We start from the raw sequence: 14,407 nt of genomic DNA on the forward strand, positions 1-14,407 counted from the left end.
GATGGGTGGTGGAAAATCTCAGTATTGAAGACAAACAATACAGGAACTCGAAGATAGAGCTCATGGGGTCATTCAAAGATGAAGACCTAAAGAAGATGCATCATATACCCGACCCTCAGGACATGTATGACAAATCATACTTGGCCAACTTCGCAAATAAAAATGAAGAATCTTTCAAGATGATCTAGGGCAGGAGGTTACTAGAGAACAAGTTCAAATATGATAAAACGGGTATGTATCCCATAGCTTCTTTGTAAAACACCCGCAACTATGCAACTTCTATGTTATGTAGGTTATATGGATTACCTAATAATACCAAGTTTTCCATAGAATGGATTCCTTTAATTGATGCTTGTGTCAATTCCCACATAATGAATTGGGCCACTATCCTATTTGATAACCTAGCCACTTCCATCTCCGAGTATCATCATAAGAGATCCTCCTCCACAGAGGACCTGCCTCCATTTTATTTCAGTGCCTATATCATGGATTCCATCTATTCTGCACTAAATTTCCAATCATGGGTTTGGAATGGACTTTACAGGACCCCTACCCCATCCATCTCAGCCATAAACAGATTTGGGAATCCCATTATATGCCCCATTTTTATAAAGTATTCCATGCTCTTATTTTACCATTGCATCAATTGATTTTTAATAAGAAAGCCCCCAGGTTTTCCAAAGAAGATGTTACAGACCTTCTCGTAGTAGGCAAGTATTTTGTTGAAGAATGGTTTACATATATCAAAGTTTTTGGCAGTACAATGGACCCGCATGTACTCCCTTTGTATGTCTCCGATAAACTACTAGCAAGAGAAATATCTCACCAGAATGTGGGTAAAGGATTGACAAAGACCCTAAAATATAACAAGAAATCTTTGTGGCCATCCTTTCCCATTCGGTGTAGTTCTTTTTCGTTAGCAAATTTCAACCATGCAACCAAGGAATCACTAAGCCTAGAGAGCCTTAGGTTCCATATTATGCCAAAAAGGCAATTCGACCTTAATAAGATAGCACATAATATTACTACTGCAGTAAATATTAAGCCCTTTAATCATGAGGCTAATGATTCCGAAGATCTTTTGCAATTGGCTGAATCATTCGAACAAGTGTTTGATTGGGTGAAGGCTAATTTGAGTCCTAAAGATTTTGAAAAGTTTAAGGAATTCATAAATCAAAGGCTCAAAATAATTCCATTGCATTTTCTAAGAAACGAGGACAAACCTACAACCAGTGTAACTATCAAACAACGAGGGACCAAATTTAGTCTCAATTGGATACAGGGAAAGCACAGGATATAGGGAAAACCCAAGACACTGAGAATACAGTGGAATCCAGCAGGAGGTCAGCCAAAAAGTAGGTCATAAGCAACCTAACTAAAGATACCGGTTCCAAGATCAAAAGAAGCAATCTAGAGCAGGAGTGGGACCAATTCAATAAGAAACTATAAGACACTCAGACGAAATATGACTAGGAAACAACGGAATATCACACTCCTCTACAAACTCGGAAAAATTCAGAGTCTAAGCCGATGGATGAGCAAGGAACTAATTCGCAGCATACAAAAATCATTCCCGCATTTCCAACGTCGAAAATTATCCTAAAGGTGACTGAAATTCGTCCTTTAGATGTGTTCTACAGCCCACTGCACAAGGCTGTAGTGAGAAGATAGAGGAAAAGGAGGGTGGAAACACCCGAGATCCCAGCTGGGAATGAGCCAATGGACATAGTTCGTTAGGACATCCCTTCCAATCCCGCTGAAAATTTAACAAGACTATCGCGGTTTACAGGGGTGTATGCTACAACCACCATGGATAAAGCTACGAATGTATATATTTTGTTAAGGGAGAGGGAAGAGAAGATAGCACAACTTGAGCAACAACTGCAAATTGAAAAAGAAAATGTGAACCAGCAAGCTGCTGAACAAATCGCTCAATTGCAGCAAAATATGGAAGTGTTAAAGATGAGCCATGAAGCAGACATTTCTGTGAAGAACATGCAAATTCAAGAATTACAAGAAGCCATGGAAAGATATGAAGATGTCCATACTGTTGATGAATTCATCAAAGAGGCACTAGAGCTAAATTCCTTTCTATACGATACAACAAGATTTATTTTGCGAAAGAATGTTGCACATTGCTCCTTATCTGATCACCAGTGATTAGTTAATGGATAAGGCGATTGACCAGAGAACTGAATTTAATGATTTAAAACAAGGATATCTGAATTCATTGAATGACAAGAAACAGAAGAAGGAAGGACAACTAATCTACTCCAAATTGAGGAGACACATAAGGACATTCTATTCACAGATTTGGATGTGCAGATCAAGCAAGCTGAATTAGTAGTGGCAAGAGTAGCAAGGGTGTCAAAGAACATAGTAAAAGCAGTAAATCACACTTTGCACGCCACCAACCTGGTGAAAGAAGGTAACCCGAAATCACTGCTAGATTTAAATGACTTGCATAAAAGCTGGAAGGAAAGAGCAGAAATCCAAAGGGAGGCAATCTCAAAGTTAGCAAAGACTGACTGGGAGGCATATTGGCAATACCTTGTCAAGCCACACAGCCAAATCATGATGCTCAATTGCTCACTCCATTCAACTAAGAGGATGCTGCCACCTCTCACAGATGATATCTTCACAGGACAGGTCAGAACACAGTTTGGGGCACCTCCTCAAGTGAAACCGATGTTCGATATATGCGATCTAAAGGAGAAGCTGGTAGACAACAAGTCATCTTCATAACCTCTACTCATCAAGACATTTTTATTTTTAGAGTTAGTTGCTAGTTAGGAGGAAGGTTGTTTGAAACCTCCTCAAATTTTTGTATAATCTATTTTTGAACATTAGTTAGATAGTATTTATACCCTTCTCATGCATTTAGAGAAGGGTCCAGAATTTTATCAAAAACATTTGCAAAGAATGCACTTTTGTAAGTTTGTGAATGCCTTGATGAAATTATGGAACATGGTCATTTCTTTTAAATATCAGACTACTTTCCTTTGTTGATGCACTATTGTATACTTGGAAGATAATTTGATCTGAAGAAAGGAGCTGATCTATGTCATTAGTCAAATGAGCAGAACTTCACACATATGGTACTTTTATCTTGTATGATTAGTTATGTTTCTGTTTAATTAGTGATAACATTTCATTTTCATGAATTGTATATGAAATATGTTCTTTCTGTTATGCGTTAATTGCACTACTATATGATGCCTAGCTGAAATTGTTTATTTTCATATATAATCATCAGATATATGCGATATAGTTTATACATTTCTTTGACTAACTATTTAGTCAAAGAAATTATCTTTACACATTATCATCTCTGTTTAATGCGTGATTGATCTTTATTATCACATGTCAAACATATATCTTTTTAGATCGCATATCACACAAAATACCTGGATTTTTATTAGATTAACTTAGCTAGAGATTTGCATGATAGAATAGGCCATTTAGTTATCATTATTCTTACTGCAACCACTTGAAAACCACCAACTTTCTTTTTAAAACCCACATTGGGAAACTGGGCCCATCATCCCAAGTGGGAGCCACCACTTCAAACATAAAAGGAGTTGTCTTTAAGGTCCAGATGGGGTGGTTATCCCCCATGTTGGAGTAGCAGAAATCTGAGGCTTCAACATTTTGGCGCTAGAAGGAGGGCCATCCGACTACGAATGCCATATAAACCTAAAGATCTCGAAAAACATTCATAAGAGTCAAAACCCCCCACAACTTCTACTTCTTCTAGATCTCGTTCAAAATCTCCAGATTAGAAATTTGAAGTAGTAGAAACATCTCCCTCTTCTCGTGAAGTATTAAGACAACCACCTTCTTTAGATTACACTCTTGAGTCTCCTGAAGTTGGGTTGTGTTATTCTTTCCACGATTAGCTCGCGTAGTGAATCGGGGGGTTAGAGGGGGGCGGAGCCCCCCCTTCGTTGTGCCGATTGCGCAGCAGGGGTTTGAGGGGGGCAGGGCAGTGCCCCGGGAATTTTTTTTTTGGACCCTATATTAGGTTGGGCAGACCTACCTATGGTTTTGTGCATGATTTTCACACATGGTTTTGGATGCGATGGTTTTCGGTCCATGGTTTTGGATGCGATGGTTTTCGGTCCATGGTTTTGGACGCGATGGTTTTCGGTCCATGGTATTGGATGCTTTGACATGTATAAATGTGTATTGTAACATTAAAAGGAACATAATGAAAAATCAAGCTGGTAGTCCCGGTTTTTGGATCCAGGGGAAAATCTCTGTGTGTATGTGTTTTATGTGTTATGCTTTCGCATTGTTTATTTTCTATGTTTTAGAATTCGTATGCAGGTAATTTCTATACGGGGTTAAAACCTACATTCTTCAGATTACACTCCCGAGTCTCCCGAAGTTCACTCCTTGATATAGAAATTGGAACAGATATCCATTTCTACTGAGAAACCAGAGAGGCCCGAAGATTTTGAGGAAAGTGTCACTTCCTTATTACGAGAAGATTACAAAGTGAAAGGCTTGGAGTAACTCCTTTTGAGTTTCCCATTCATTCACGACGTAAGAAAGTTACCACATCAAGATCTGAATTGGATCCCAGCGAGATCACTTCACCATTCCATCCATTCACTTCCCCATTCGCTTCTATTCAATCCACCTCGTCTTAACCAACCATTTCTTCAACTAGTACTGCTACTAGTAGTACTAACCCAGTAGTAAGTTCTTCACCATCTATACCTACTGCTGGACCAACCTTCCCATTTTCTCAGTGTCCAACTCAAGTTATGGCCAATCAACCCACTCAACCTTGGACAAATCTGTTGGGTGTGGAGCCTGATTATCTTCTTTATTCAAAGGTATTGCCGCATTGGACCCCAGTTCGTAATGGGGCGGAAAGTCCGCCTGTAAAATATTCACTGCAGGGGGGGTCCAGGGGGGGAGTCTGCGACCTTTGGGAGCCCCCCCCTGGTGGGGGGATTGGGGGCAGCGCCCCGGAAGCTAAAAATAGATGTAAAATGTTGTAATTTCGTAGTGAATATGGGCCATTCAATTAGGCGGAGATCTGACGATAGAAGTTATGTTTAATTTAAGGTTTTTTTTCCCTAGAAGGCAACCCCTCACTATATATGAGGGAATTGTATCACGTCTATGTAGATCTGTATTCCGAGTGAGGAAGAGAGAGGAGATTGAGAGCGAAGAGGGAATTACAACGTATCTACTGTAGGTTGTATCTCTTCAGTTTTCTAGATAATATAAAAGGAAGGACTTGATGTTTCTCCGTGGACGTAGCCCAAACTGGGTGAACCACATATATCTGTGTTGCTCTTGTTTTATGCGTTTTCTGTGTTTATATTTCTTCAATATTTTATGTGTTCCATTGCTCTGTAATATATAATTTTCTAACAACTGGTATTAGAGCCGAAGGTCTATTTGGCTGATAAACTCACAGGGGAAGAGGGTTTCTGGTTTGAGTGGGAGTAATGGCGGAAGATGGTAGGTTTAGGGTCAAAAAATTTAATGGCCAAAACTACCAACTGTGAAAGATGCAGATGGCAGATTATCTGTATCAGAGAGATCTATACCAACCATTGAGCGGAAAGGCAAAGAAGCCGATGAGTATGACAGATACAGAATGGGATATTCTCGACAGAAAGGCACTTGGAACAATATGGTTGTGCCTAGCGGCGTCGGTAGCGTTTAATATTTCAAAGGAAATGACAACAGAGGGTTTAATGTCGACATTGGCCAAACTATATGAAAAACCCTCATCCTCAAATAAGGTATTTCTTATGAAGCGTTTATTTAATATTAAAATGTCAGAAGATGGATATGTTGCTAATCATTTAAATGAATTTAATACAATTACCAGCCAGTTAAGTTCTGTAGGGGTAACTTTTGATGATGAAGTTAGGGCTCTATTATTTATGTGCTCATTGCTAGAAAGTTGGAATGGTTTAATTATGGCCATTAGTAACTCCGTCTCTGGATCTAGTACTTTAAAGTTTGATGATGTTGTTGGTGTAATCCTTAGTGAGGAAATGCGACAGAAAAGCTCCGGTGAGACTTCAGGTAATGCTTTGACTGTAGAGACTAGGGGAAGAAAAATGGAAAGAGGAAAGAGCCCAGGATATCACAGTAAGTCAAGGAAAGGCAGATCCAAGTCTAGATCGAGGATAGTGTGCTGGAAATGCGGGAAGAAAGGACACTTGAAGAAAGACTGCAAGTATCGGAAGGGAAAAGAAGGAGACGCGCAACAAGAAAACGATCATGAAGCAAATGTGACAGGTGATGTGTTGCAAGATGATTTCATTCTTCCTTTAGAAAATATTATTGATTCTTGGGTGGTAGATTCAGGGGCCTCATTCCATGCCACACCTGATAGGAAAATTTTTCATGATTATGTTCAAGGTGATTTTCGACAGGTTCAATTGGGTGATGATAAACCCTGTAAAATCATTGGAATGGGTACAATTTTCATAAAACAATAGAATAAAAATCAATGGCTATTGAAGGAGGTAAGGCATGTTCCAGATTTGAAGAAAATTTTTATTTCAACAGGGCAGTTTGGAGGTGAAGCCCGTGTGACTACTTTTACAGATAAAACGTGGAAGGTCACTAAAGGATCCCTGGTAATAGAAAAAGGAGAAAATGTTGGTACATTGTGTTTATGCAATGGTATTTCTAATTCTGTTAATGCTTTAACCTCTACAAGAGAAGATACAACATTGTGGCATCATAGGCTCGAGCACATGAGTGAGAAGGGGATGCATATTCTTCACTCAAGAAATTTTTTTTCCAGGTTTGAAGCATGTTGATTTAAAATTCTATGAGAATTGTGTTTATGGAAAACAAAAGAGAGTTTGATTCCTTAGAGTTGGGAAAGAAAAGAAGAGTGAAAAATTAGAGCTTGTGCATACAGATGTATGGGGACCTACTAAGGTATCATCTCTTGGTGGCTCTCGTTATTATGTTACTTTTATTGATGATGCAACCAGAAAAACCTGGATTTATTGTATTCGAAATAAATCTGATGTATTTGATACTTTTAAGAAATGGAAAGCTTTGGTTGAAAATGAGACAGGAAAAAGGTTGAAGTGTCTTAGATCAGACAATGGAGGTGAATATTGCAGCAAAGATTTTGATAGGTATTGTTCAGAGAATGGAATTCCCAGAGAGAAGACAGTTCCAGGAACACCACAAGAAAATGGTGTGTCAGAAAGGATGAACAGGACAATCATGGAGCTTGCAAGGTGCATGAAATTGCATGCAGGATTGCCTTTAAAATTTTGGGTAGATGCTATAGATACCGTTGTTTATCTAATAAACATAGGGCCTTCAAGTTCCTTGGATGGTGGTATTCCAGAGGAGGAATGGACAGTTAAAAAGGTAAACTACTCTTTTTTAAAGACTTTTGGTTGTGAAGCCTTTGTCCACATTAATAAAGAAAATAGAACAAAGCTTGAGGCAAAATCAAAGAAATGTACCTTTATTGGATATGGTGTTAATGATTTTGGTTATCGCTTTTATGATTATGAAAAACACAAAATCATTAGGAGAAAAGATATCGTATTTAATGAAAAGGTTTTGTATAAGGATCATCTGCAGGAAAAGAAATAGGAAAAACAAAACAGAGAATACAAAGTGCTTGACGAGATCACAGAAAAAGTGATGGTGCCTAAAAATCATAATGATCAACATCCAGAACAACAACCACAACAACAACAAGCACCTCAAACACCTGAAAGTGGTGTTAGAAGATCTACCAGGATAAGTAGACCCCCTGAACGATACTCTCCTTCATTATATTATGTATTGTTGACTAATTTTGGTGAACCAGAATGTTATGAAGAAGCAGTACAGGTAGAAACCAGGAAGAAGTGGGAGCAAGCCATGAAAGAAGAGATGGACTCCTTAGCACATAACCAGACTTAGGACTTAGTCAGGTTGCCTGCAGGTAAAAAAATATTGCAGAATAAATGGGTTTACAAGTTGAAGGAAGAAGATGGAGGTAGAAAAAGGTATAAAGCTAGACTTGTGGTGAAAGGGTTTGCACAGAAAAAGGGTATAGACTTTGATGAGATATTTTCTCCTGTTGTTAAAATGACTTCAATTAGAACTATTTTAAGTCTAGTAGCAGCTGAAGATTTGCATCTTGAGCAGTTAGATGTAAAGACAACCTTTCTCCATGGGGATTTGGAGGAAGAGATATATATGTAGCAACCACAAGGATATGAGGTAAAAGGGAAGGAGAGATTAGTGTGCAGGTTGAAGAAGAGTTTGTGTGGCTTAAAACAGGCTCCAAGGTAGTGGTATCTAAAATTTGACAGGTTTATGTCTAAATAAGGTTATACTAGATGTCACTTTGATCATTGTGTTTATCTCAAAAGGAAAAAAGATGGCAGCTATATTATATTGTTATAGTATGTAGATGACATGTTTGTTGTAGGCTCTAACTTGCAGGAAATAAATGTGCTCAAAAGAAAATTGGCGAACTCATTTGAAATGAAGGATTTGGGTGCTGCAAAACAAATCCTTGGTATGAGAATAACTAGACAAGAAGAATCACAAATTAACATTGTCTTAAAGTGAGTACATAGAAAAGGTGTTGAAAAGGTTTAATATGCAGAATGCAAAACCAATTAGTATACCTTTGGCTATCCATTTCAAATTAAGTAAGGAGGAGTGTCCCAATACTCAGAAAGAAATGGCTCATATGTCTAAAGTTCCATATGCATCAGCAGTTGGAATATTAATGTATGCAATGGTTTGCACAAAGCCTGATATTGCACATGCAGTGGGAGTTGTAAGCAGGTACATGAATAATCCAGGAAAAGAACATTTGATGGTGATGAAGTGGATTCTCAGGTATTTGAGAGGTACCACAAATAAAGAATTATGCTTTGGTGGTTCAAACATTGCGAAAAGGGATATGTTGATGCATATATGACAGGTGATAGAGATAACAAGAGGAGCACAACAAGGTATTTCTTTATTGTAGGTGGAACAACTGTCAGTTGGGTCTCAAAACTGCAAAGTGTTGTTGCACTCTGAACAACAGAAGAAAATTATTTTGTTGCTACAGAGGCTAGTAAAGAAATGATTTGGTTACAAAGGTTTCTGGATGAATTGGGTAAGAAGCAGGAGTTGGGCAGGTTATACAGTGACAACTAGAGTGCCATACATCTCGCAAAGAACTCTGCATTTCATTCCAGGACTAAACATATACAACTCAAGTACCATTTCATATGATTAGTGTTTGAAGATGGATAGTTGAAGCTGGAAAAGATACACACTAGCCAAAATCCTGCAGATATGTTAACAAAAGTTGTAACCAAGGAGAAACTGAGAATCTTCTCAGTTTCAATTGGTCTTCAAGTATGATGAAGAAGATGAGAAACAGCCAGGTCGAAAGTGGAGTCATTGTCCAGCAAATGAAGCAGTGGTGGAGTTGCTATAATCAGTCTCCAAGTGGGAGATTGTTGGGTGTGGAGCCTGATTATCTTATGTATTCAAAAGTATCGCTGCATTGGACCCCAGTTCGTAATGGGGCAGCAACATCGCCTGTAAAATATTCACTGTAGGGGGGGTCCAAGGGGGGCAGCTGCAACCTTTGGGAAGTGCCCCCGAAGCTAAAAATAGATGTAAAATTGCCTTGTAAAATGTTGTAATTTCGTAGTCAATCTGGGCCATTCAATTAGGCGGAGATCTGACTCTAGAAGTTATGTTTAATTTAGGGTTTTTTTTTTCCCTAGAAGGCAACCCCTCGCTATATATGAGGGAATTGTATTGTGTCTATGTAGATCTATATTTTGAGTGAGGAAGAGAGAGGAGATTGAGAGCGAAGAGGGAATTACAACGGATCTGCTGTAGGTTGTATCTCTTTAGTTTGCTAGATAATATAAAATGAAGGATTGGCTATTTCTCCATGGACGTAGCCCAAACTGGGTGAACCACGTATGTCTATGTCTCTCTTATTTTATGCATTTTCTGTGTTTATATTTCTACAATATTTTATGTGTTCCATTGCTCTGTAATATATAATTTTCTAACAAAATCCTGGTGCTGTACTGGTTGCTAATCCAAATGCTCTCCCAGCAAACCCAGAAAAATGGTTACCTAAGTATAATCCTGATGATGGTCTTCCTGCTGAAGATCATCTAAATAAATTTATGCTAGCCATGAATCTTAATGGAGTTGCACATGAGGACGTTGTGATCAGTCTATTTCCTTATAGTTTCAAAGGATCTGTGGGATATTGGTATTTTTCCCTTCCAGTAGGCTCAATAAAAATTTGGGATACTTTTCAAGAAATATTTCTTGCAAAATTTGGTGATGAAAAGACTATAGCATCTTCAATCAATGATCTTTCCAACCTAAAAGAAAAATCAGATGAAAGGATCAAAGACTTCAACTCTAGATTTAACAAGTTGTTAAACAAAATCCCAGCTGCGTCCAAACCTGCAGTAGATGTAGAAATAGAGTGGTACATATCCTCCCTTCCTTCTAATATCACAATTTTTATAGATAGAGCCAATAAGGCTACCCTTGTAGAAAACATGAAAGAAGCTCTGTCTGTAGAAAGAAGAATTATTGCCTTATAAAAAAGGTCACAAACAGAGGAAAGGAAATCAAAGAAAGCAACATTCAAAGATGATTAAAAAAAGAAAGTTCCAAAGCACCCTTTTGACCTTGAAGGCTTTCAAAAGGTATTAAAGGCCATGTCCAACGAAATGGTTGAAATCAAGAAACAGGTTGCAGAATCATCTGCTCCCAAGAAACCTTTTCGCTCATTTAAGAGAAATCCTTCTTCTACCTCTCAGCCACCGAATGTTATTTCTAATGCTGGATCCGATCAAGAGCTGGACGAAGACTCACCATATGAAGAGGAAGCCGAAACTGAAGAAGAAGTTGAGTTAAATGGAATGTGGGACTTCATTCTTCCAACTGAAGAGGAAGAACAAGCTATGTCAGTGACTACGAGAAGTAAAAACTCTCCTGATACATCTACAACAATTTAGAAACAGAAAACTGCTACTCTTGTAAAGGAGAAAACAGTAAGTAAGAAATCTAAGACGTCTCAAAATGATTCTATTCCAATAGATCCTCCAAATGCTTCCAAAATGTTAGTAATCTTAGATACAGTAGAATATAACATAGTCTAATATATGAAAATGACGAGAGCAAATATTTCATTGCATGAACTGACTAAACTCAAACAACAACAAAAAATATTACTTAGAGAGTTAAAAGCAATTCCTGTAGCTCCTTTACCATCCGCTGTAGTCACTCAAGCTACTTATGATATGGGAAAACCTCCTTCATCTTCAAACAAAGTAAATCCCACAGATCTAGTTCTGATAGGTGATAGATCTATTTTTCATACACCCGCATTTCTTCTTACTTATGAGATTTTCAACAGAATTGTCCATAATTTCCTTCTTGATTCATGAGCCTCTTAAAACATCATGCCAAGGACTGTGTGCACCAAATTGAATATTACACCTCAAAAATATGTTGTACACATAGTTCAACTGGATAGAACAAAAGTAGAGGTACTTGGAGAAATAACATCAGTTTCAATCAGGCTTTCCTCTAATCCAAAAGTCTCACAGATAATCGATATTCGAGTGGCTGATATCCATGAATTTTATGGTTTAATTCTAAGTAGGGATTGGTCTGAAAAGTTACACGGATACTTTGCAACTGATTGGTCTCACATGTGGTTGCCACACAATGGTAAACCTAACCAAATTAGAGTAGACCGTGAGAAATTCATGAAGTACACAGTCACTAATCTCATGGGAAGAAATGAACCTGTAGCTTCACCAATAACATCATTGGAAATTACTCAGCTGAGTCATTCTTGGAATCCTTTAATGCTCAAAGATCTCCCTTTCTAGATAATGTTGTAATATCTCAGATATAAAAATTTTCACAAACAGATGCTTCCGAGTGTGTAGATGTAGTTGATAAAATTGTAGATAATTTAATATTCTGGACTCTTTATTTTGATGGTTCCAAGTCTGAAGATGGTGCAGGTGCAGGATTTATCTTAATCAGCCCGCAAGGAGAGAAAACCATGTTAGCCTGCAGACTTGAATTTCAATGCACTAACAATACTGCAGAATATGAAGCATTGATTCAGGGGCTGTACAAAGCCATTGGCCTTAATGTCAATTATTTACAAGTATATGGAGACTTTGAAATAATTATTAAATAGGTAAGAAACACAATCCATTGCGTGTCTGGGCATCTCAAACATTATCAATCTTTAGCCTAGAATCTTACTTCTCATTTCATTGCTTTTAACATTTCTTCAGTCCCCAGATTACAAAATGTAAGTTCTGACTTACTTGAAAATGTAGCATCTAGGCTTATACCTTCATAGGAATTTAGTCTGAATAGATTTTCCATAGAGTTAGTTTTCAGACCATCCATTCCCGATAATGTAACAAATTGGGAGTGTTTAATAATGATGCTGATATAATCAATTTCCTTACATCAGAAGGATCTTATGAGGAACAAATCATAGATGAACATGAACATGACTCGCAAATCAATCATAAACAAGATCAAAACCCAATTCTAAAGTCTGTAGTCAAAATGGAAGATATCTATGATTTGAAAGAGAAGATTACCAACTCCAAAACTTAGAGTTATACTTTGAGATTTGATGTGGTAAACCTAGGTACAACATAAAAACCTCAAAATATCAACCTAGGTCTTGGTTTATCATCCAAAGAAAGGATATCATTCATTAAGCTGTTGAAAACATATAAAGGTGTCTTTGCCTGGGATTATTCAGATCTCAATACCTATGATACCTTTGTAATTCAACATACTATACCAATGACCTCTAATGAGAAACCAGTTCAACAGAAGATCAAAAAGATTCATCCAAACCTTGAAAGTCAAATAAAATATGAGTTGAACAAACTTCTGAAAGCAAAGATAATCTTTCCTGTTAGACATTCAAAATGGGTATCAAATATGGTTCATGTCAGGAAAAATAATGGAGACATTAGGATTTGTATTGATTTTAGAAACCTGAATGGAGCTTGTCAAAAGGATAACTTCCCTTTGTCTGCCATGGAGAAAATATTGCAATCAGTTGCAGGTTCTGAGTTAATGTATTTTTTGGATGGATATTCAGGATACAATCAGATTCTTGTACATCCAAATGATAGATTAAAGACAACATTCAGGAACAAGTGGGCGACATATGCTTATCAGAAGATGCCTTTTGGACTTATTAATGCAGGTGCTACATTCCAACGCACCATGGATATTTCTTTTAAAGGTCTAATTAATTAATCAATTGTTATTTACCTAGATGACATTACAGTCTACTCTAGGAACATAAACAATCATTTAACTGACCTAAAGCATATCTTTGATAGATGCAAGAAATATGGCATTTCTTTGAATCCCAAAAAGTCATATTTTGCTTTAGCAGAAGGCAAGCTTCTCAGATTCATAATATCCAAGAAAGGAATTTATATTGATCCTGATAGAATCCAATAAATTTAAAATATTCCTCTCCCACATAACTAAAATACCATGCAATCATTCCTAGGCCAGATCAATTTTGTAAAAAGATTTGTTCCAGATTTCTCATAGATTGTTTTACCCCTTCAATCAATGATAAGAAAGAATGCAATCTTCAGATGGGGTAAAGACGAAAGAGAGTCATTTGAGTTAATAAAAGAAGCCATCATCAATGCTCCTTCTTTAACAACTCCAGACTTTCTCAAACCTTTTGTGTTGTATACTTTTTCATCTGATACATCATATGCAATAGTTTTAACACAACTGAACGATCAAAACATAGAGGCACCTATCTCTTTTTTTAGTTCCAATTTACAGGGTGCTGAGTTAAACTACTCAACTGTTGAGAAACAAGCTTTTTCTGTCTTTAAAACCTTGAAACATTTTAGACCTTTTCTCCTCAAAACTCATACAAAAATAGTAGTACCTTACCCTGCAGTAAGGCAATTATTGATTCAAAGAGAAGTGGGGGAGAAAAGAGCCAATTGGGTCACTGCACTTCAAGAGTACGATGTAGAAATCCGACCAGCTAAAATTGTTAGGGGCCAAGGTTTTTGCAGGATGCTAACTGTAGCTTCCCACTTATCAACGAGGAAGACCAAGGTAATGAAATGCAAATATCGGAGGTAAGCCTCAACTATGCACAATCACAATATGCTGATTTGAAGTTTTATTTAAAGAATGGATATGCTCCTATGCATCTCAATTACAAAACAAAACATGCTTTAAGGTTAAAATCAAATCAATATGAATTGATTGATGATGTATTATTTAGAAAGAATTATGATTCTATATTATTAAGATGGCTTGAAAAACCTGAAGTTGAGAAGGTTATGCAGGTGTTACATGATGGACCAGCTGGAGGTCATTT

Source organism: Pinus tabuliformis, chromosome 7 (genome assembly GCF_031772625.1).
Source record: "Pinus tabuliformis cultivar Carrire ecotype Pingquan chromosome 7, CPIR1, whole genome shotgun sequence".
NCBI classification, from domain to species: Eukaryota; Viridiplantae; Streptophyta; class Pinopsida; order Pinales; family Pinaceae; genus Pinus; species Pinus tabuliformis.